This window comes from Passer domesticus, chromosome 2 (assembly GCF_036417665.1).
Source record: "Passer domesticus isolate bPasDom1 chromosome 2, bPasDom1.hap1, whole genome shotgun sequence".
Taxonomy (NCBI): Eukaryota; Metazoa; Chordata; class Aves; order Passeriformes; family Passeridae; genus Passer; species Passer domesticus.
Genome location: NC_087475.1, coordinates 55868468 through 55889586, shown reverse-complemented (window position 1 = coordinate 55889586; position 21119 = coordinate 55868468). Strand labels below are relative to the sequence as shown.

Below are 21119 nucleotides of genomic sequence, written 5' to 3'. Positions count from 1 at the left end.
TTAGAATTTGGGAGAAATGCCCTAAAAATATTTAATAAGTTTTTGCTTGAATTAACTGCAGCTTCATTGTCAAGATTTTACAGCTGCAGTGAGTTAAATATGCGGACATAGACTGGACTTTGAATAAATTAGGAAAGTTAGGATGAAACCTCAGTAGTGTTTTTATTATATCAAAAAAGAGCTGCTGTATTTCTGTCTTCATTCCCAAGAATAATTTTAAAGTTACTGTAGAGGAAAACAACAAGGTATAGGGAAACAAATTGAACACAATCAATTTGATAGCCTTAAGTTAAATTTTCTACTAGGAAAAATCTGTGACTTCTCATTTTAAAAAACAAAGGCAAAAAAACTATATCTGGGTGCTGGTTTTGGAACTAAAGACACTAAGGAGAATACCTTAGCCTAATGTCTGGACCTCTGTCATGGATCAACTCCAACCAGCAACCACTTGCTCACTTCCCCACCAGGGGGATCTAGAGAGAACTGGAAGATAAAAAGCTAGAAAACATGTGGGATGAGATAAAGACAAGTTAATAGGGAAAGCAAAAGTCAAGCACTCAAATAAATTAAACCAAGGAATTAATTCACCACTTCCTATGGGTGTGCAGATAGGTGTTCACCATCTCCAGGAATGCAGGACTCCATCACATATAATGGTAACGCAGAAAGACAAACTACATCACCCAGGAAGACAAAAAACATCACTGAAGATATCCTCCCTCTCATCCCTTCTTACCCCACTTTATATATTGAACATGCTTGCTTAAGGTGTGAAATATCCCTTTGGTCAGTCAGAGTCATCTGTTCCAGCTGTGTCTCCTCCCAGCATCCCAGCATCCTTTAAGTACATCCACCTGCTCTAGTCTAAGATCACTCGTGGGCTGTAGGGGTCAACCTGCCTCACCATGGTTCTCACCACAGGCTACAGGGCAATCTTTGGTCTGGCATCTCCTTTTCCCCCTCCTTCACTGAACCTTCTATCATGTTGAATTGTTTCTCTCATGTATTCTGATTTCTTTCTTTCCTGTCTGCTGTTGTGCAGTGGTTTTCACCCTCTTCTTAAATCTTTTATTGTAGAGGAACTACTGTGACATCCCACCCTTAAGGGGAAGGGAGCATTCAAGATTTTAGATGCTTATGGCTAAAAGGAGCAACAAAATTCAGAGGATCTGCAAAAAAAAAACCAAAAAAAAAAACCAAAAAAAAAAAAACCACTGGCAGAGTTTTATTATGAAATGACACACTTGACATGGAAATTAGTATGCTAGTCCCTGATCTATTATATAAGCATACAGTAGTGGGCTTTGGATAAAGGAGTTAGAAATAAACAAGGATTGAGAGAGAGAGAGAGAGAGAGGAAGGCAGGAAGGAAGGAAGGCAGGAAGGAGAAACCTTGCACTGTTTTGTGTTGTGCTCACCTCCAGAAACTAGATCAAGGACATTTGTCCAGGAAAAGTGCTGCCCTACATCCCCTGATCCCCATCAATTGTCACATCTTGTTCTTTCTCATGGCATATTATTACTAGCAACACTTGCTTTGTTCCACAGACATCCAGCTCACAGTGTTTGAGACATACATATTAGTCCCTCATAATCTGAGATTTTACAGATTCCACTGAAGCTCTTTTGACCTCCAGCTCTTTTGGCCAGCAGTGGGTCTCTGTTAGAGATGGCTGAAACTAGTTCCCTCACACTTGGGAGAGTCTTTGAGTGTCTTAGCACAAAAGACATTCATGCAGACACCTTGCTACCAAAACCTTGTGAGGGAAACCTAACACATTTGCTCATTAATGGAACTGATTAAGAGGTATTTGACATAAATTTATTTTGTTTTTCTAAACAGAAAATACATCACTAGATAATAATTGAATAATTGAATTGAGATAAACTGAGAGCAAAACTAGAAATATATTTGTTTTCATGCTGTATTAGTCCAAAACTGTTTTTAAATAAAGCATTGTCTGGTCACAATAAATCCAGATTTTTAATTATGTGTCAGTTTAATATCAATACCAATGCTATGGCATCTGAAAAATATACATTTGCATATTTATTGTACCTATTCTCCTAAATAGTCTTGCTGGTCAGGATACACCTTCTATTATAAATTTTTCATGTGCTTCTTTGCATTCAAGTAGCCATGGGATATGGTAGGAAAAGTCATCCGTTTAGGAATCCAAATCTGAACACAGGAAATGGTGACAGGAAAATAATTATGAGACTCAGAGCTGCTCCAAGAGAAGAACGCTAATGTTGTAATGGACTGATTAATTTTGAAGATATGTTATTGTCAGATCCTTTAGAAAAGTATAACCTTGAAAAGGTGATATTTTGACTTTTCATCCAATGAAAAAATACTGAAGATTTCTACGTGAAATAGTACAGAAACACAGTATGTTGTATTTGTTATCGAGTTTCTGAATTTCTATAACTGTAAAGAGTGATCTTGAGAATTAATGTGAAATAATTGTAGTTTATTTTTATGTTTATATAAATTGCACAGAACTTGTTTCTCTAAGTATGTGGTATCCAGTGATTAAGATAATTAGATAGCTAATTTACCTAAATTTGTTGCTTAGATGAGATATCACGAATAGCATCCTTTCTTCACCACAAAAATCAGTAAAGCAATTAATTTTAACAGGTTGGAAGAATTGAGAAACAGAACGATTTCATGGTAAGTAGTAAACAGCAGCTGCTGCACAAAGCATATGCTTTTGCTTAGCAAAGTAAAGCATGAGCTTCCTCTTTCTGCTAGATGAAATAAAACATGTACAACTCTCTTACAAATATAAAAGTATTTTTTAGTTTAAAATAAAAATAGAAAACCTGAAACTAGTATAACAGGAGAGGCTTATTGTAAGTTATTTCTTTTTCATTGTTTATGAGAAATGTGGCATTTTAAGGTAAAATTCTCCTAATGAATTATGGTGGGAATAGGGGAAGAAAAGGTCAGCTAGAATGAAGGGAAATTACTGCTGATGGGAGAAAATGAAGGAGTGCAATAAAATATTCTAAAGATTTTACAGTGACCTGATTTGGCTTTTTTTTTTTTTCTGCAGACCTGAAAAAATTTAATTAAGTCTCATTTTCTTGATTTGCTTAAGGTATTTAACTGCCATTCTTTTTCACTATGCTCAACTTGTCCTCTGACTATGGATTGCTATGGAAATATGGAATGTACAAGGTACTAAAGTTATTAAACTCCTTAGGTATGTTTCTTCCACAAGTACCCAGTCATGGTTCACCTATAGACTATAAACTGGAATACAGATAAAACACCAATTATAGGTATATCTAAATGTACACTTGTGTATAAAAATGCCCCTTTAAAATTACCATTACTTCCAAAAGCATGCTTAGATGATTGCTATTATCTGTTTACTACTTTTTTCGATGAGGTAACACAAAAAGCTTTACTATGGGGAATCTTTACAATATCTTTCAAGTATTCTGTGAGTCAGAGGTTCTTATTTTCTGCTTCGTGGTGTGTGGTAAGAACTACAATAACAATAATGTGGAGGTAATTACTGTCTCTAAATTACTTCAGCTGGGCTTTCTCTGCAGCTTTACACACTAATTTCTCCTAAGCATTTTCTGTGTGTGAAACACATATCTAGTTATTTTGGATGCACAAAACAAAGAGGATTCTGTGTAAGTCTTGTGATGTTCTATTTGCTTGGGTAATTTTCCTGTTCTATCTGCTCATGGTTGTGACAAATGCATCTGCAAAGCTTTATTGGTGAGTGCTAACAAACCTGTTTACACATCTGTTTGAGTTTTCAAATACGTACTGACATATAAACAACTAGGAGGAAATATTTTTTTGGTAGCGCAAAAACATACACAAATTGAAGATATGCCTAAGCAGTGATAGGAAGTGATATTTGCATAATCAGCAGGTATTAGTTATGAGTCCATTCCTTTTATGGCTAAGCAATAAGCTTTTGAAAAATAGTGAAGAAGCCATTTGCGCTTCTCAGTTCATAAAATGAGTGCATCATTAGAAATATTTCATCTGATTTGGCAATAAAGTGTTGACTCCTTTTACACTAGGTGAATTTTAGTCTTTAGTGAGGGAATGTCAGTCCATGTAGAGCTGTGGAAGTCCCTCTAGAGAGAAAAAATGCAGTAATTTTTTGCCAGTACAGCTTTTGGTCAAGACGCAGTTTTATCATGACTGCCTCTAAACCTGCCTTAATTTTCCGTCCCTGCTGGCAGTAAGATCCTAGTAACAGTCTGACATCTTCATTGCTCCACATTTATCTGTGAAGTCTGACTGTAATCATCCCAAAATAAGGAAGATGCAGTAAGGCACACTGCTGAAGTTTTCTCAGCATAGCTCCTGGTGTGTTAATAGTGTACCAGGTTGAATACTGTCCTTATTCAACCACTTTGCTTGTATTTCACTAATATGTATGTATTAAAGAAAACTCTTCTGCTCAGTTTCGCTTAGTACAGCAAACAGCATAGCTGAGGCCCACCCCAATGCTGGCTACAATGTTTTTTAGTAATCATTCTGAGTGTCTTTTCATCAAAGGGACAAAATATTTATTTTATCCAGTTTCATTAAGAAAAGGAGAGTGATATAAGTGAAGGGAAAGAGTAATGGGGAAATTGTTAACTTTTGTGCCAACCTGTTATCTAGGAAATGCACAAATGATTAATAAGAAAAACATACAAGTTTTTTATAGATTTTTATGAAAGTTTTAAAAGCAGGGTAAGTAGCATATAGTATAACAAAAAATGACACCCAGTGAAAGCATAGGAACACTCTGATTTACCATAGCCATGCCTCATTGACAGACTTTACAGTTGTTTCTCTAGACATTTAGCATCACCTTGGAGCATATGTTAAGTTTTACCATGGACTAACTTCTTGTCCTTAAGATGGATGGATGTGAAAGTGAAAAGGGCTATTTCTAGAACACATAAATCAAGGTCATCAGTTTTTATCACATGCCTCAATGACCAGGAACAATTTAGTTTTCTTATAGCTCCACTGAAAGTCTTGAAAAGTTCAGAATTATTTTTATCTTTTTTATATTTTTGTTGTGAACCAACTATAGAATTTTAAATATTGCTGTTTTCTGAGGGAAAAAACCCACAAACCTTCAGTAACCCGAGTAAAAACATTTACTAAAACAGTACTAAAATCTACTAAAAGTAAAATGTTAATGAAATCAAATTTCTGCAACTATCAGAATTGTAAATAAAACATTACAAAAATAAGGGAAATTATTTAGTGGTGCACCAGCCACTATACTATGTATTTACATTCTCTCTTCCCACCACATATTCAAATGAAAAATCAATGTTGCAGGTAATGTTTTCGCAAAATGTAAAATTATTTTCTTTAAATATAATACGTAAAATATATTATTAGCTCAACATATTTGTTTTTCTCTTGAAAATCATTTACATATGTCATATTTAACATAAATGGAGTTCCAGCCCTACAGACCTGAAGTTGTAATGTCTAGTAGTTTTCTGAATCAAATATATAATGACAGGGGAATGGCAAAAAGAAATGTTTACATGCAGATATAAAATATCTGTTACATTCAGCTGAAAGTAATTTTCAATGCAGTAGCTGATATTTGACTGTGGGGAAAGCACAACGTTTTGAAGATTTTATTTTTGTGGGGAAAAAAGTATAAAGCATTTCCCAACTAAGAGTATTTATTCTGTAAGGTAGAGACTGGATCCATATGGAATTCACACGGCGAAAGAAGAGAATGAGGAATTAGAGGTTCATATACAGCTGAACAGCCATAATCTCACTGGCACTGTAGATATGTGGTGGGATAGGTCACCTAACTAGGTGCAGTAATAAATGGTAGACAGCTTGGGAAATGAGGAGACAGGGCTGTCTTGACGTATCTCAATGACATGAGAGAACACACAGGGATGTTCTGCTTGACACAACAATTACAAACAAGGTAAAACTCACTGGGGATGTGAAGCAAGTGCAATATGACAGCTTTTTAAATCTTTAGAGAAGTTGCCAAACAAATAGCAGAATCCCGAATTCTGGACCTCAAGGGAAAGAAATTTGTCTTTTTTTAAGGATTACCTTGACAGACCCCTTTGGAATGCTTTCCTGAATGGCAAAGGGTCCAAGCAGAACAAGTTGATCTTTAATTTATCTAAAGAACAAAAGCAGTCCTTTGCTGTGTCCAGTCTGAAAAGCAGAAGACTGGCACAGGGAAACAGAAAAAGCAAGTCTGTAGGAAATGGAAGCGAGAGTGAATTACCCATGAAGAACACAAAGAGAACACCTGGGAATGCAAGTACAGAACAGGGAAGTCAAATCTCAATGGGACTTGAAGCTGGCACTGGATACAAAGTCAATAGAAAGGGCTGCTGTAAGTTAATCAGTTGAAAAGAAAAAGGAAAACAAACAAATAAACAAATATCTTAAAAAAAAAATGGGCCCACTACTCTGTAAAACAGTGTACCTAGTGACAAAAAGGATATAGAAAAATATCAAAAATACTTTGCAGAATTTACTTGTTTTGATTGGTTATTCCCTCCCTCAATTTTCACTGGTCAGTTCCAGCTTCCAAAGATAATTCCTTTTAAATAAAAAAATAAAACACCACCTACAATCAAGAATAATATAGCTAAGGAGTATTTGAAGCAGCAGGACAAATTAAGGACCATGAAGATAGGAGACATGTTCCCATGGGGACTGGTAGGTATGGCCAATGTATTTGGACATTCCAAAGCTGTTTTTTGTGGTCATTGAAAAGAATAGGAAAAAAAAATATTCCTGAGCACTGGAAGGACCTAATATCACACTCATCTCTAAGACTGGACAGTAAGAGGATCTGGACAACTAAATGGAGAGAGACCAGTTTAATATCAGATCAAACTTGAAAAAACATGAATATAGTTGGCCAGAGTGGATTACCCAGTGGCAAATCATGTTTCATCAACCAGTTTGCAACAAAACAACTAGCTCAGTTAGGCAAAAAGAGTATGAACATTAGATGTTATTTATGTCTCTTCTTCCCAGTAGAAGAGACATAGAAAAAAAAGAGACATGATGAAAAGCTGAAAAAATGGATTTGTTTATGAGCGTAAAATCCTGCTCTCAAGGGAGGATGGAATGATGATGTGACCTGGTGCTACATACTTAAGTTCAGGGGTAGGACAAGAAGCAACAGGAACAGATTGTAACATTGGAAATTCCGGCTTAAGGTACGGAGAAAAAAGTTCACTAGTCAGGAGGTCAAACATTGGAATGGGATGCTTAGAGACACCATGGATTTTCAAATTTTGTAGATTTTCAAAACTCAAGAAGATAAGGTGCAGAGCAACCTGTGCTCAATGGACGTATTTTGAGGAAAAAATTGGGCTAGGTGTCTTGTAGAACCCCTCCAATCTTTAAAATTATATTAACAAAGTTTATAAAGAAAAAACAGATTGCTTACCCTGATATTTTTTTATAATATATGTTGATTAATACTGGGGGAAAAATGCTTCTCTGAATAAAATGATAAAAACAGAAGTAATGCCAGTATTAGGATAAAGTTATAGCTGTCTGTATTAATAGAAATAGATATAAAAGGTGAATAACAAAAAAATTGCAAAATTACTGCTATGTACCAAGTGTAAGATTTTCCTCTGCATTTAATTTCTTTGGTTTTGTTGTATGTCTGATATTTTTACCAGATTTTAAAAATAATAATACTATTATTATTATTATTATTATTATTGTTGTTGTTGTTGTTGTTGTTGTTGTTGTTGTTGTTGTTGTTGTTATTATTATTAATATTATTATTATTATGGTTTGGGAGAAAACGTTAAAATTCTTAACATTACTGTTAAATAAACCTTACATGTATTAGGATTTTTGGGAAGCCTGGAATACAATGACATATGTCAGACATATGCCTATGTCAGTTTCACTCTTCAGAAAAGTAAACCCAAAAAACAAGGAAATTAGTATGCATTTCTTCCCTTATTTCTTTTAAATCACTATTTAATGAACATTAGAATTTCTCTAAAACTCTCTGCTGAATCTATATGTGAATGTCCCAATTGTTGTAATGATAATAAGATTAAAATATACTTATAAAGTTTAGTGGAAAAAATACCAATGCAAAAAAAAATTAGCTTCTTTCTTCTGAGATTTCATAGTACACACTATGCAACTGTGACCAATCAAAGTCTGGTCTGACATAACAGCTGAATCTTATGTCCAGGATGTGGGAACAGAGACATTCTGAAATCCATTCTAATCTGAATTATTCTGCTCTCTTGGTATCTTATGGAGGCAGTAGTATTTATACTGTGTAGAATTTAACAGAATTTTCTCCCAAATTTTCATTCTATCAAAAGGTACAGATTCTAGTGTTTTCTTAAATCCTCTGTGGGGAAGAAGCCTTAGTACTACTACCACAAGAAAAAAAACCCTATACACAAAATCTCAACTAAAAAAACTCCAGAACCTGGTATACATACTCATGTATACATATACATATTCACATAATGAATACCAGTTATTATTTTCCTTAATGCAACAGCACCTCAGTTACACAATGTGTTAGACCAATCTTTTCACATATCAGTATTTCAAACACTGAAATGAAATATAAAAAGTAATAGTATTTGGTAAGTTAATTACATAAACAAAAATGAAGAGGTAAATCTATTCACTATATTTATCTAAAGGAAAAGACTACTTTAATAACGTACTTTCTTAAAAATATCTCTTAGTTTCTTTTCTCCTTAGAGGAAGAGAGAGAGAGAGAGAGAGACTTTTTTGTAACACATTATTAATTATTATCATTTCCCTTTGATCCTGTGTAATTAACTACATATGTATAGAAATAAATTCCATATCCTTCATATTCAAATATGTTTTTACAGTTTTTCCATTATGATATTTGTTACTGTTTTTTGTGAACACTGAAAAGGCTTACGTTCTCCTCTCTACTGGAGACAATGCTACAAAATGTTGCCAAAAAATCACAGCTCCCAAAACATAACAGCATTAATAAAATTTACGTGCAAGATTGTCAAGGAATTTTACTTAGATTCTTTTCTCTTTTAAGAATATAGCCACCACATGGCATCTTACTGGCTAATACAAGACTAAAGCAATGGAAAAAGAGGGGAGAAGTCAATGTATTATTCCACAGTATGATAAATCACACTGGGAAATATTGAATAGTTGTAGTTACTAGCAGAGCACAGGAGTACTATGCAATTTCTTGCTTTATTTTATGAAGCATTGAACTGGTCAAAACAAATATTGCTTTGAGATGTCATCTATAAATCAACACAGGCCAATGGCAGCAAAGTGATGGATATCCACCCATCTAAGAGATTTGATCATAAGACACAAGCTAAAAGAGTGACAAGGCAGAGATAAATGTTTGTTTTCAGATTAACATCCCAAGGTCGGAGTGCCTAGCATATCAATGAGAAATTTCAACTAACACTCTAAGAATATTAATCTAGAAATGTTTAATAGCAGACTAAAGAAGATATTGAATTTTAATTATGTCTATTTTGATTGTCTAAGAAAATATTTATAGTATACTAATCACAAAGAAATTGGAATTTGCGCTATCACAGGACTTGTTTCCTGAAAATACCAGCATTATCTTTGGGTTTTTAAGACAATTTTATTTTTCATCTGTGTATTTAACAAGTATTATATTAAAGCATCAAAGTTGTTTAAATTGTGCTGCATAAATTGTACTGTAAAGTGTTTATTTCTTGAATGAAAAAATAGAAAAATATTATGTGATGACAGTCATGCACTATTAATTCTAAGATGGCCACGTGTTTATACAAAATCTTGTTAAGGTTTTATATAATTATTTAACATTTTCATTTGAAGAAGTTAGTAACAGAAGATAGTGGGAGAGGCATTTCAAGAACATAGCTATTAATGTCAGAAGAACATATCACCTTCCAAAAGTAGACAGGGTATATTAACTCTGTTTTAAATATGTGGTATTTTTTCTTCAGTTATAGAATATATAATAATAATTCTATATTATAATTATTATTATAATTATAATTATATATACACACAAAAAAACCCCTATACAATATATTAAGCTCTTACAGCTATTGCAGATGAGTGAATAAGCTAAAGTGAAAGACAGGTGTATTTTGAAATAGACAAAGAAGACAAATCTTAAATATATTTAAGTGATTTTTAATTAAATAGGCAACTATTCTCACTTGCAACCACTATTTTGGTGGGATATCGCAAGGGAAAGGCTTGCTACAGGAGAAACCACTGTACTATTAAGAGACATCTCTCAAATATTACTTAAATCTACTTTAAAAAATTTAAAAAAAAAATTTAAAAAAAATAAACACCTTAAATAACAATTTTATTCAAATAATTGACCCATATTAATATTTTAAATTTATAAAACAAACTGAACATCTCCTGTAGCTCATGAGACTACAACAAAGAGGAAGGACATACGGTTAAGCAAAATTGGTCTGAAAACATTTGATTATTTAATATGCAAGTTAATTATTTAATTTGGCTCCACATTCTTTCAGAACTGAAGCTGTTGCCAAGAAAATGTCTGGAACCCTCTGCAGGTCAATTTTGTGCATTAAATCAGTACAAGAAGAATCAGAAAATAATTATTAATTATCTGTGAAAAATCTAGTCAAAAAAGTTAACATGATTGCAATCTTCATGTCTTCCATTTCATTGTTATTCTGCAAGTGTTTCTGAACATTTGGGAACTGCAAAAGAACACGCTGTTCAAAGTTATAAGGAGGGGAAATTTGGTAGGAAACTTGTTTCTAAAAAAGGATTGGCATGACTTTGTCTGCAGGGAGATCAATGAAATAATGCACTGTATTTAAATGCTTCATCCAAGAAAAAGAGAATAATATTAATTATAGCCTTTAGCTCTTTTCATGGCAATCCTTTGGTAATTATAGTTCAAGAGAAAGAACAGAAGTAATTTAAAGATGTGTTTCTTCACAAGATACCCTTTTTTTTTTCTTAGCAAATAGTGCATTTCAAAGGAGAACTTTGTTTTAAGTTAGCTATGCACTGTTTGCACAGAAGTAATGAAATTAAATTCCTGTAATGTATGTTATCCTCACAGCTACATCCATCGTGGTAAACTTACTTGTTGGTAGTACGTTAAATCAACTTTGATGATACCTACTGAAGATCTTATAATTATTTTTGGTGAATTTTAATGTGAAATTTTATGAGGTTTGTGGGTCTACATTTTGGTTTTTTCCTTTTTTTTTCCTTTTCATTTCATATATAGAGTGGTATCTCAAAATGTCAAGTAAAATGATTATGTATAAACTTGAGACTCTATTAGAACAACAAAAAGTCTTAAAGACCAAATTCTAGACACAAAGAGATTATATAAGTTAGAAAATATATCTGACTTAGTGCAACTTTAAAGTTTTATGCAGTGTGCATCATAACACAAACATGTAGACAAACTTTTTTAAAAACATGAGACATCAGACAGCTAAACCCAATTGAGCATGTTGCTTATACAAAAAAAAAAAAAAGCCTCTCTGAATTTCATTTAAGACCTGAGATACTTGCTCACCAAATTCACTAAAGTTAGTTATTAAATAAGAATCTTGTAATGAAGAATAAAACAGCTGAATGCTCTGGTAATCTTCAGTTTTTAGAGAGCTGTTTAGAACTATGAAGAGTTCTCCATTAGAAATTTGAGCAGCGTTACTTGGGGTAGAGTGAAGATATATCTTGTGGCTTAAGCCTTGAAGACAGCTCAGCCTCACACAGCCACTTGCTTTCCTTCCAGGAGAGCACAGGAGAGGCCCATGGATTCAGATACGGGGAGTTGCACTGGTAGACCAAAGCTGCTCATGCAGGCAAAGCAAAATGAGGAATTTATTCACTGCTTCCCTTTGTCAGGGAGATATCTAGCCACTTCTGAGAAGAACAGGGATCCATCAGGTGTAATGGTTACCTGAGAAGATGAAGGCCATAACTCTGAATATGTCCCTCTTCTTTCTCCTCCTTCTGTAGTTTTATGGCTGAGCATGATGTATGCGTGGGTCTGTTGGGGTCGGATTTCCTGGCTGTGTCCCTGCTTAAACTCTGGTGCTCCCCAGTCTACTCAATTGAGGAGCAGTATAAGAAGCAGAAAGTGTCTAGATGCTGAGTAACCCCTGCTTAACAATAGCTAAAACATCCCTGTGTTATCCAGACTGTTGTGGTCAAAAATCCAAAATACAGCACCTTTCAGGCTGCTGTGAATAAAATTAGTTCCCAGACAAAACTAGTATACTACCTGAACCAACCTATTATGTTAAGTAAATGAGACAGAAAGCAGTGCTAGATTGTCTCCTGACATAGGCATTTTATGGTAGTTAGAATAGAAATTGTTGTTATGAAGAAGAAATAAATAAGAATTTTAAAAAAGGAGAATCTGTAATCAACCTTTCATCTCCTTCCTTATTTTCACTCAGTGAAAAGGATATTCTAACATGTTTTATTTCCATCTGAAAATTATTTTTATGTGAGATTAAACTGTTATTTGGATAACTTTTGTAAATTTTTAAAGCTCAAAAATCAACATCCCTTTTAATTCATTAACTGCTTTGATTAGGTGTAAGGACTTAAAGAGTACAGTTGCCTGTCTCAAACACTTTTTAAGTCATAGAAGGACATTGCCATGAGATGAGCACAGAGGGAGTGACAGGATGCTTCTAACATGGCAGAGGTGAGATCTGGCTACCAAATCCTGGTTAATGCATCCAGAAAACAATTCCCACTGTGGAAATCTGTGTAAAGAAGCAACTTCAAATACAAATATGACCAGTCAAAAAAAGATCACCCCAAGTTATGGGATAGAAGATGTCTAAGACCAGCAATGAGCAAGGAAGCTCCCCCAAAAATGCCTCTCTGGATACCTGAAACTTGGATGGAAGATAAGCTACAATAGCTGTGAACTTGAGATAAGATAAAGGTGATACTGTAGTCTGGGTGTTATCTCAGACCTAGAGGAAGGTAACAATGTTGGAGGAGAAGAATGGATCACTTCTAATGGACACAAAGAATGCAGAATTTATGATCCACAAGGAAAGCCAACTTAGCAACTGTGTGAAACCATCTCTGACTGGGTAAAATGGAGTTCTGGCAGGCAGAGATTCTGACCATAGACTCACAGCCTACTGAACCAAGAAACCCACTGACTCAGAAGAAGAGAAAGAGTGAGCATGGGGCTAATTAGCATTAGAAGTGAGGGAAAAATTTAATCAACAGACTAAGAGAACTGTGTACCCAATAAGAATTAATTATCTGCTAAAATCTATAAATGTTTTAAAGTTTTGAATGACCAGCCTCTTCCCCTCTCTCTCTCTCCCCTCCCTCCCTCTTCTACTATTTCTTTCTATGTCTCTACCTCACACTTTATTGTTTAATAAAATCCATAGTATTGACTTTGGCATATGGTCTTGTTTCCACCTTAATTCGGACAGAAGCATCTCTCAATAATTGGATCTTAACACTATGTTACACTTCTGAATGTATATTTCCACTTACATAGCAATCCTAAAAAAAGTCATTTTCAGTGGCAGATTAAAAAAAGATTTTTCCTAACAGTTCCTGAGGATTCTAAATGTTATTTTTGATGATTCTGAGCCAGAGTGAAAAAGGCAAATGAAGAAGTACAAAATTTGATTATATTATCAATACAAAATTGGACTGAATAAATTTAGTGGGGTTTTTTTTAAGAAAAAATATTATTTAATTTTGATGAAAAAGTATTTTCATATTTTTACATTTAAAACTGTGTGAACAGAATGACATGGCTGTTAGCCTAAGAAAATGAACATTTCTTTTATTACAATTATAAAATTCAGTTTTCATGGAGTTTGGATGTACAGAAAAAAAAGTAGGTCTCAGAATGAAACAAAAAACCATTGACAAAAAACCTTGACACAAAACCCCTTTTTCTTAGTAGTTTCTACATTGCTGCAACATTTTGTTCAATACAGGTAGATTTCTTTAGACAAACACATTTCATAAGTACTTAGAGCACTTAAGTAATTCAAAAAATGTTATTTTGTAATGAAGTCATATCTAAAGAATATGTTTTTGAGACAGAAAATGTTTTTTCCCCAGCTTTTATAGCATCACAGGGTATGATATAAAAATATATTCCTAAGTGAACAATTGTGTTTTACCTTTGTCTGTGCAATGTTCAGGGGCTTTCTTACAGAAAACTTTTTGCTTTCCCCATGGAATTATAGTCAACCCATTTTTTCACTAGGTCTGTTTATATTGTTAATGGTTCAAGGAGCATTTGAGTAGGTAAGAAGTTAATGATGAGACAAACATAAAAGCCTCAGAGCTTCTCTGTTCAGATAAGCATTGATGGAACTATATTTTATGATGCTATTTTTATACTCACAACTAATCTTTGAAGCCAGTGAGCCTGAAACATGGCTTTCCACCCAGGATATTCCTGAAGATATTGCTACAGCACCTGAGGTATCTACTGCAAAGCATGAGCTGCTGCAAATAGAGATTGTAGTAGGAATGGTGTGAGATATCTGCAGTCTTTTTATCCACCTTCATCAAGATGGCATTGGTTTGTGTTGCAAGCACATTATATTCGAAAATATCTCTCGCTACTTCCTTCCCTGCGATTAGAGAAGCTCTCTAACAGAAGCTATAGAAAAGGCTGGTGGGGAAAAAGAAAAGGAGGGTAGGAAAAAGTTAGAACTGTTGCTTCTACTACTGTCCTTTTTTAATTTTATCTTTAATATGGTGAGACACATCTTTGTTCAATCTATCCTTAGTTTTTTTTCATTGATCTGCAATTATGATTATTAAGTTTGAGTAATAGTTTCCTATTTTTGTTTCTGGTTGCTAAAAATAGTCTTTATTTTGAAGCACATAAAACTATCCCTAAGATTTCCCTTATTTCCTTCAAGGTAAAAATGTACTCGATGGAAATCTTTTTGCCTCAACACTTATATTGTATATCTTTATACACAAGCTAGTCACCCTGTTTGTCTTTTTAAGCAATGGTCATAAACTGGCATGTCTAGAACCTGACTCATTCTGAGTAGATGCCTCTATCTGGTAAGATTAATGTTAATGCTGTAACTATATTTCTCTCTATTAGTTATAAAAATAATATTAAAGTGGAGAACTGTTCAAATGTAGAAATCTGTATGTGGGCAAAGGAATTCTGATTCTACATTGTTTGAAAACAGGCAAGTGTGTTTTGGATTTTGCTTTTCCAGCACTCAAAAGTGAATACAGTTCTGGATATAGTATTCTTCAAACAACATAAAAGACAGAAATTTGCCTAAAACTGATCATAGAAAGACTTTATATACAAATATATATATATATATATATATATATACACAAAGATGGACAAAACTATCTTGTATAGAAATGTTTGAATAATATGTACAGAGTATTGTGAAGATTAGTTCCTGGATTGTGGTTCCAATATTAGAATTCAAACCAGATCAAATTCAGTAAGAAAAAGAGCTTTCACTTAGTTTAAACTAGGACATTCATGTTTTAATATCTCCCATTTACTAAATGAAGAAATATAGTTTTACCTGTTTGTACAATTGTTCCCTTGAGTTTTTCCCCTGGAGTTTATATAGCTGTGAGTTCTTCATTCCTTCTGCAAAACTATCTAATTTTTGAATGAGTATATAAAAATATACCTGAATGCATACTTTGACAAAGAAAGTGTCAGTATTAAAATAAATTGTTAAGAGGATTGATTTTATAAAAAGGACTATGTTTTCAGTGCTGTACTTCCAGTGTACAGAAAAAAAAAAACCCAAACTGATAGAGTGAATGAGAACAGATGATAGACAGAAAAACTAAGAGAGGCAGATATTTACTTTAATTCACCAGTATTTCACTAATAGTTAAATGCTTACAGAGCAGTAGCTAAGAAAGAGGAAACTGTCAAAAACTGTATTACCAATCTCTGTATTTTTCATATCTGTATTTGAAAGTATCAGCTTGGGTATAAACTGACTTTGAAGAATATGTGAAAATCAGAAAATAAGTGTGACATTGATTAAGGCAACACCTAATGTTGTGTGTATTGTTTCTTTCTTTTTTTTTTTTTAATATGGACCAATATATTAAACACTTCTTTTTGTAGTAAAACAGTGCTACAACTCAAACAAAAATACTATATAGAGCAAGCTAACAATAATGTTTCATAAATAATCTCAATCCCTTTCATTTTCATTATTTAACAATTGTTTGGCATTTGGAAAGGCTATGTGTAAACAAGTTTATCTCAGTAAAACAAACAAACAAGAAAATAAACCCCTGTTTTTTGTTCAAAATGTCATCTAACTGGATCCAGCATAATGAGTTTATGCTAGTTTATTTATTGTTGTTGTCCCCAAGAAGTCATCTGTCATTTCCAAGCAGTTCCTGGAACATTACAGATAGCAGTAACATGCATTTAAACTTTTGCCAAATTCCACTGACATGGCTCAATGCACTATAGCAGAGTACTGTTGAAAGTCTGAGGGTTTTGAGTCCTGTTTTTGTTGTACAGCTAAATTCTACCACTTATCTAATGTATTATAGTGCAAGAACAGCTACCAGTTTAGAAATGCAATATTATTAGAAAGGACTAGTCTGACTCCTTGTTATCAAAAGGGTAGCTTCTGTGGTGGAAGATATGCATGTTCTTGATGATCTAGTCCCCCCATTTTATTTTTAGCAAACAGCTGACTTGCTTGCCTTGACAGTTTTCTAAACAGGTAGAAACATGTTACTGATTGTTTAGACCAACCACACCCCGGGCTGCATCAAAAAAGGCAAGATCAGCAGGTCAAAGGAGGTGATTTTCCACTTCGGTTCTGCCCTTGGGAGACCCTACGTGAAGTACTGCGTCCAACACTGGGGCTCTCAGCCCAGGAAGGACCTGTTGGACAGAGTCCAGAGGAGGGCCCTAAAGATGATCAGAAAGCCAGAATATCTTTTATATGAAGACAGGCTGAAAGAGCTGGTGTTGTTCAGCCTGGAGAAGAGAAAGTTGAAGGGAGACCTCATTGAGGTCTTTCAGTACTTAAAGGGGCTTATAAAAAAAGGTGGAGAGCAACTTGTACATAGGCAGACAGTGATAGGACAAGGGGGAACAGTTTTAAACTAAAATAGAAGAGATTTAGTTTAGATGTTAGGAAGAAATTCTTTACTCAGGCAGTGGTAAAGCAGAAGTGGTTGCCAGAGAAGCTGCAGATGATCCATCCTTGGAGGTGTTCAAGGGCAGGTTGGATGGGGCTCTGAGCACCCTGGTCTAGTGGCAGATGTCCCTGGCCATGGCGGGGTGGGGGGGGGATGGAACTAAATTATCTTTAGCATCTCTTTCAACAAGACCATTCTATGATTCTCTGGTGGTTTTGATAGGACAGGGTGCAGCTACTGGAGCATGTCAAGAGCTGACAACCCAAGCTGGTGGCAGGAGAGAAGGGTTAAACAGGGATGCAGGGCAGCTGCAGACACTGCCATGGGCTGGAGGTTTCAAATATCCTTTTGCAGTAACCTTTATACCCAAAAACAAGGGGACAGAGAAGTAAGGAAAACCCATAGCTGTAAAGAGGGAACACACATTTATTCTTTCTTATCTAATAAGCAGAATATTGGACAGCTAGGAGTGAGAGCATAAATTCTGTAGTGTCTGCATCAGCAGCAGTAGAAAGTTCAGCAACAGTGATAAGTCTTGGGACTGTGATGCTGCTGTGGTAACCATCTCCATGACTTCCTGGGTCAAAGAGCAAGAAAGAGCCAGGCAGCTTCTTTCTTTTTGTAGGCACAAAACACTCTCAATGTAGAAAAAAACTGTGCAGGAACAGTCATTATTTCTGTCCTACGTAATGTTGGAGATTAGATTCTAGGTAGTTGTTTTCCTTTAAACAATACAGCTGTACTTGCATTCTCCTCTCCTCTCCTCTCCTCTCCTCTCCTCTCCTCTCCTCTCCTCTCCTCTCCTCTCCTCTCCTCTCCTCTCCTCTCCTCTCCTCTCCTCTCCTCTCCTCTCCTCTCCTCTCCTCTCCTCTCCTCTCCTCTCCTCTCCTCTCCTCTCCTCTCCTCTCCTCTCCTCTCCTCTCCTCTCCTCTCCTCTCCTCTCCTCTCCTCTCCTCTCCTCTCCTCTCCTCGTTTATGAATAATCAGTAAGCAATTTTATTTATGTTTAACAGTGAAGGATGATCACATATATATTTTTATCTTTATAATTATCTCTGTCTTAAAAAAGTACTTTGCATTCTTCCCTTGACTGTATTCAAAATCACATTTTAGTACACCTGGTAGCCTGAGCACTGAAGCTTGTCAAGACAGTTGCTATATACTTCCATAGTTAAACTACTGCTACATCTTATCTAGAGTCTATTTTCATTTCCTTTTGTTACCTTTGACTTATTCTCTGACTTCAATTTTACTTACAGAACATAATTTCAATATTGTTTTAAAGATGTGAAGAATATTTAGTTGTTTTTAATTTTCGCAGATACAATTACAAGGTAGTTTACAACTAAGCATAATTTTGATGTACAGCAGCTGTCGTTTTTTTTCCCCTCCAACTATCCCAAGAGATGAAAGCAGACCTTTAAAGATAAAAGTGAATTTAGAAATATAATGAAAGTGTTTTTAATATCTTAGCTTTTGCCATAAGCTTTGCTATGTACCATGCAAATTGACTGCTTCTGCATGTGGTAACTGTATTGTGCATATTTCCCTCTTGGATAATGTGCTTTCTCCTACTTCAAAGAAACCTGAAATAATTGGACTTGTGTTATATGTAGGAAACCAGGGTGAAATTAATTGAAATTGATGTTAATTGTATTATTTTCTTAATTGCTGCAAATGTGGGTCAACACTATCATGGACTTCATATAGATTTTAATAGAACTGTGAATTATAAGATATTTTTGGATTTGCTTCAAGCATTAAGTTCTTAAAAAATTAATGATTGAATCTCATATGTAATGCCATCCCAGTGAGAGTAGATTTTGAGTGGCATTTTACGAGTGGATATTCACTTTGGGAGTGTACAAGATATGCTTGGATTGTTGTTCTAATGAAGGAACTCAAAGTATGTTTTCTAGCAGACTTACCTAGCTTCAGATGAAGAATCTTGCTGTATATAAAGAGCAGGACATGGTTCAGTTGTTAGCAGAAAGGTGTCTAGTGACATTTCCTTGTGGTGTTCACTGTGGTATCCACTTGCTGCCCTAAAGACCTATGTCACACCTCTCAACTCCCTGTGAAAGCTTCCATTGCCTTAGGGCATCTGAAATGGCATTATTCATCTGTGTCTAATGGAGATGAGAAGTTGCAAAGGAGATTTCAATTACTCCAAGTAATGTGGGTAAATGTTAGTGCAAGACACAAGCAATAAATTAGATGTCATCAATAAAGTGCTTCTTGGAAAAATTAATCAGGCTATCACAAGAAAATAATAACTTTTTCTCCTTCCACAGGACTGAGATATAATATAATGAAAAACAAACAAACAAACAAAACAAAAAAAAGAAACAAAAATATTCTCATGGTTTACTCAGAAGTAAAATCTTATAGGAGAAAAACAGTGCATGTGAAACTCTCAACAGTGAAGTGTAAGGTCAGTAGAAAAAGCTGCAAAAGAATGACGTAGTTATTTCAAAAACTACATTTTAAAATGTAGTACTAATTTACTAATATTTAATTATTTATATAATTACTATTTTTAAAATGTGAAAAAAGTGACTAAAAGAATAAAAGAGTAAAAAAAATGAAAGAAGGTTTTTCAAGGACTTAAAAAAAATTTTTAGAAAAAAAAATTCCTTTTAATATCACTTTCTACATGAATCCAAAAATAATTTGAGGAAGATAAATAAAAGCCCAATAGCATAAATATGGAAAAGTATTGAAATTTCATTATCAAAGACAGGTGGCTAAAAGAAAGATATTTCAAAAAGGAAAAGATGTATTCAAATGAAGAGAGCATGAACTCTAGAAGTGTAGATGTGTGTATTTAGCAATGTATGCTCTATTACCATATTTACACTTCATACATGTAGGAAAACATCAGTAAAACAGATGTTAAAATGTTTTGAAAAGATCTGATCCAAAATACTGATAATTTGTTTGAGAAGGAAGAAAACTCTCAGAGACTTAATACTGCTTTAAAATGACCAAGGTACAACAGGAATTTAAAAAAGGGATATCTCATTGCAAGTCACATATGAAATTGTGAATGCACTAATTAATATGACAATTATCACTTCATCTGTTTTAAGTAGAAGAAGAAAATAGTAAATTTGTTTGTATTTCTAAAGAATTCCAGCCATGGTATAGGGTACAGGCTGTAGCTCTGACTAACAAAATCTTCAATAAAGAATGTGCTTTGTACATATTTTTCACCTATACTTATGCTTTAGCTGTAAAAAGGGAATGTATATCAAATCTTTTGGGGTTGGTTTTAGGAAATAAGAGGATTCATAAGAGAAAAACCAAAACTACAGGAACTACATGACCAATAACCTTACACAGCCCCTGAGAAGGTAATGGAGCAAATTGCTCTAGAATCCATTTCCAGATATGTTAGGGCAAGAAGGTGATTGGTACTGGTGAAATGCATCATGAGTGCTGGGTCTGGGTGTATGGTCCCTGCTGCAACAGAGACAGGCACATACTGCACCAAGTCCACAGAAGGGCCCTGGAGGTGATTTGGTGAAAGTCTGAAAGACCTTGGACTGGTGAATCTCGAGAGGAGAAAGCTCAGAAGGATCAAGGTGATTAAATACTGCTGGAAAGGTATAAAAAAGACAAAACCAGATTCTTAAATGTAACAATGAGACACAATGGGCAAAAACTGAAATATAGGGCATTTTATGTCAACATAAGAAAATATTGTCTTTCTGTCAGGTTGGTTAAACAGTGGAATATAGATATTTATTGCTAGTCTGTAATGCTTAACAATCAAATCAGAATGCTATATTTATTTTTTGGTTCTGTTGTGGTAATGCCAGGTTTTTCAGTCAACAATTACAATTATATATATATATATTATTAATTTTATAATTTTATATCTATTATTTATAGTTACCTAAAATTTTTATGCTCTAAAAGTAAATATTTACAC

At 34.3% G+C, this 21119-nt stretch overlaps 1 long non-coding RNA gene across 1 annotated transcript in view; it reads left to right on the top strand.

Moving 5' to 3' along the window:
- Positions 1-2640: 2640 nt before the first annotated feature.
- The window catches only part of LOC135293941 (uncharacterized), a 73356-nt gene continuing 54877 nt past the window's right edge, over positions 2641-21119 (top strand). The window contains exon 1 of the long non-coding RNA XR_010356060.1: positions 2641-2677. This is a non-coding gene — a long non-coding RNA (uncharacterized LOC135293941). The remainder of the gene's footprint in view (positions 2678-21119) is intronic.